The sequence below is a fragment of the Corylus avellana genome, chromosome ca7, assembly GCF_901000735.1.
Source record: "Corylus avellana chromosome ca7, CavTom2PMs-1.0".
NCBI lineage: Eukaryota > Viridiplantae > Streptophyta > Magnoliopsida > Fagales > Betulaceae > Corylus > Corylus avellana.
The window spans coordinates 15,908,952-15,913,325 of record NC_081547.1 but is presented as its reverse complement, the minus strand read 5'-3'; positions in this window follow the sequence as shown (position 1 = coordinate 15,913,325).

The following is a 4,374-nucleotide window of genomic DNA, read 5'->3' as shown; positions in this document are numbered from 1 at the left end:
ATTTGTATGCGATCATTGGATAGCATATCTGATTTGTATTTTAAATAGATGTGATAGATGGATAAGATCGCTTATCTATTAACAACTATATCTCCCAAGACATCCAAGTTATCCTTGCTATCGAGACCTATGTGTCCTGAGTTAGTCTCGGACTTAACGGTCTCAACTTCAAAGGTCTTGGATTTTATGGGTCTCGGATCTGTAGGTCTCGGAAGCTGGGGATTCAAGCCTGGTTACCTGAAACCTTGCTGGGCTTGGATCTTTCCGTGCTTAGATTGGGCCCAAGGATTGTCGGACATTTGATGGGTTGATCTATGACCCAACAGTTACCCTCAATTTCCATGTCATGACTATGGAAATTTTTATGTTTGGAAGAATGGATTTGTCTTCTGAGGCCGGTCTCTACATGAAAATGTCCAAGATGATTAAGGCGGGAAAATTTTCTAAAAAATTTTTGAAATTTAAATTTCAAATTTTAGGCAGATAAATTTTTGAATTTCAAATTTTGGCGGGAAAATTTGAATTTCAAATTCTTAGGTGGCATCGGTTGGTATTCCTGAGACCTTGTCGACTCATCAAGTCAGGTATTTGAGTACCTCCACGTGTCGGCTGCAGAGGCGCGCCTCTATCAGCGCATTTAATGCGCATGTTTCCGAGGCGAACCTTTATAAAAGGTGGTTTCTTCTCTTTTCCCTTCACCTTCTTCATTTTCTGGTAGGAGCTTTCTCTTATGAATTTTCTTCATTATCTGAGAGTCTTATTCTTTCCCTTTTTGCCTTTTCCATCCTTTAACGACCATGTCTGGTGACGAGGGTTCGGGCTTAGATGGTCTCGGTGGCAATACTTACCCAGCCTTCTGGCGGCTAGAGTTAACCAAGGCTGATAAGGACAGGGTCCAGGAAGAATGTTTTATTCCCAAGTTGGTGAAGCTTCGGTTCGACGACGAACAGATTAGTGCCATTGTGCGTGCTGATGCGCGCGAAGTTTGCCTGTATGAGACCATGTTTTGTGCTGGTTTTCGATTGCCTTCCCACGGGTAGTACGAGAGCTACTGAGCCATGTGAACTTGGCTCTACATCAGATTGTGCCCAACGCATGGAGGTTGTTCTATGCCTGCCTCATGCTATGGCCCATGGCTCTCAGACTATGATAGTTTCTCTCTATACGAGAGTTTTTATGGGTATACCGACTCCAAAAGAACCCAAAGTGTGAAGGCTTGTACAACTTCTAGTCTCGACGGGGGAAGTTCATCCATATGGACAGTAAATATTCCAGCATCCACGGGTGGAAGAGTAAATACTTTTTTGCTATGGGTCAATGGGAGTTCTATCCCACTAAAGTTGTCGCAAGTTCGAGAGTGCCTCAGGAAACATGTGTTCTTGCGGGAAACGCAGCTAAGGAACCAAGCCTTATTGATGATGAGCAGCGCCGTGTGAACAAAGTTTTGGCGTGGGTTTGGAAACATGAGAGTCTGATGAGCTACACCAGACTAATTAGGGCGGCCTCGAAAGGAAATGGCCTTAAAACCCTTGAGGGAGGTGCTGGAGGAACAAAGAGAAGACTTGCTTCTGAAATTGGCCAGGACCCAAAGCTTGTCACCTCATACCTTCCAGCAGCAAATACTCGAGGGGCTACCCCTCAAAAACCCATACTTGATAAAGGCAAGAGTAAGGTGATGGAGCTGCTAAAACAGAAGAATTTTCCACTTTGTACAGGTGGGCCTTTAAAAATAAGTGGGGGACTAGACCAACCTGCGGCTCCACAACTTCGAACCTCAGGGCCTCTAAAGATGGATGCCAAGGCCAAAAAACCCAACACTCCTCCTCCTCTAGTAACCGGGGTTTTGAAGTTGGTAGATGAGCCCGAGGCTCCTCAACTAAAAAATAAGAGACTGGTGATGGCGGAGAAGGCGAAGATGCAGGATCAGTTTGCCAACTTCTTCGCTGCTAGGAGGAGGACCGGTCCTAAGCCCATGGTAAAACCTGCGGTAGAAGTTGAGGCCTTCCTCGCAAACAGGCCCATCTCGATGCGGCTGTTGAATGCTACTCCCTTAGTCTTGATGGGTGCTGTTGCCAAGACCGCAATTCCCATCGAGTCCTCGTCATTTCAACCCTTGGGCTCAAACACCCAACACATCTTGGATGAGATAGAGCTAGAGGAACACTCGGAGAGCTCCGTAGGGATGGTGCATGAAAGGGCCGAGGGGCATACTGCTGCTGCGAAGGAAGGGCTAAGGCCTCAGCCTCTATCTCCTATTGCTGAGGATGAGCCCATAGGTCAGGCTTCGAAACCTAGAAAGGCTCGGATGCTGACACCTTCTTGTGCCGAGAAGGCTTTTGCAGCCGAGGCCTCGTCTTCTTCTGATTTACTAATAAGGCCTCAAGGGTGGATTGGACTGTTGGCGGGCCCCTTTCTAAGTTCAGTGGTAATCTGAAGGGCAACCCTTTCCAAGCCTTGGTGGATTTAATTCCCCACGAGAGCCTAACAATGGAACATGACACATCTGCTCAAAGCATGGCTAAGTAGATGATTTTCTTCCAACTTTTTGTAAGTATATTACCTTTCTCCTTTTTTTTTTTTCTCTTTTATATATATATATACTGATAACATTTTGTTACAGAGCATCATGAAGTCGTTGGTCTAGTACTGCTACTTTCGAAAGGTGGCCACAGACTCGGCTATCGAGACAAACAATCTCAAAGACAAGGTTGCTGAGCTGGAAGCTGAGAATGCCAAGTTGAAAAAAACTGTGGCTAGGCAAGATGGGGAGCTGTTGCTCTCAGGTTGACAATAGTCTATGATGCAAGATGAGGCCTCTAAGACCGTTGCGGCTAGGGCAAGAGCTGAATCTAAGGCCAATGAGCTGTCAACTGAGATTAAAGGTCTCCGAGCTGAAGTGAACCGACTTCAGGAGGACAACTCCATCATTAGGGAGGATCTAAGCCAACTAAAGGAAATGCATGCGAGGGTCTCAGATCAGCTGAAGTTGGCTCAGGCTAAGGTCATAGGTCAGAAAGCCTTAGTAGTGAAGGTGACTGAAGCCAAGGTTGTCGCCGAGGAGAAACTTAAATTCTTCTAGGGCAAGCACGTCTAGGTGAAGGCTCAACTGAAGGAAGCCAAGACCGAGCTACCAATTATCTGTGCCAATTGTCCTTTGCCTCATGGACTCGAAACTCTGCCTGGGATGATAGGCTTATTCTGGGCTTCAAAACCTTCTGAGCTTGGGCTAGGGATCCGACACACTCAATTGATCTTGACAAGGTGAAGATTGAAGACATCCCTTGTTTAGATGCAAGTATGGCGCATTTGGTTAACCTTGGCCAAGAACAAATGCTCGATGCAGCAGGCATAAACGAATATTTCTATGATCCCTTCACGAATCAACAGTGCCAAGGTACCGAGACTGTCCCTGGTAATGCAGAATCTGCCGAGGCCGACACTGCCAAGTCTACATCTTCTGAGGTCCCTAATGTTGTTCCTGCTTTTGACCCCAAAGAGGGATAATGTATAATCCTTAAAGGATTTTTTTGTATATATCTCAATTCTCTTAATGAAATGAGTTTTTGTTTACTTTTTGTGTTTAACTGTTTGAAAAACATCGTAAGTCTAACATCAGGTCTTGGAATAATAACACTTTGGTTATTTTTTAAGATAGTTTCAACTCATAACACCCTTTGTTGTTTGCTTTTAGGTTAAAGCAGTTAAAAGGAACCATAATTATGTATCTCCGAGTTTGGTCTAGGGAAAGCTTTTAGGCTTAAAATTTTACTTAAATTTAACCGTAGTTATGTTTCTCCGAGTTGGGTCTCGGGAAATCTCTTAGGTTTTTAACCCCAGATTTAACCATAGTTATGTTTCTCCGAGTGGGTCTCGGGAAATCTCTTAGGTTTTTGAACTCTGGGTTATGTTAAGCTTAGAGAGAGCTTTTTCAACTGCGTCTCTTTAGGACTCGGAAAAGCTTCTTTAGTTGTACTCATGAACTTTGAATGCTGCTTAACCACAAGATACTTTATTCATAGGAATGAAAATAATGAAATCAAAAAGAAATCACATATTACAGCATCTTAGACATAGTACTTTTTAAGGTGCTCAGCATTCCATGGCCTCAGAAGAGCCTTACCTTTGGAATCTTCCAAGTGGTATGCTCCTGCCTTTTTACACTCAATTACCATGTAGGGTCCTTCCCAGTTAGGAGCAAGCTTTTCCTCAGCTGGGTCCTTGGTCGCCAACGTGACTTTATGTAGGACCATATCTCCAACTTTGGAGCCCTGAGGCTTGACCTTTCTATCGAAATACCGAGCTACTCATGTCTGGTATGCTGACATAATCACTTGGGCTTGATCTCGTTTATCTTGTAGCAAGTCCAAGTGTAGC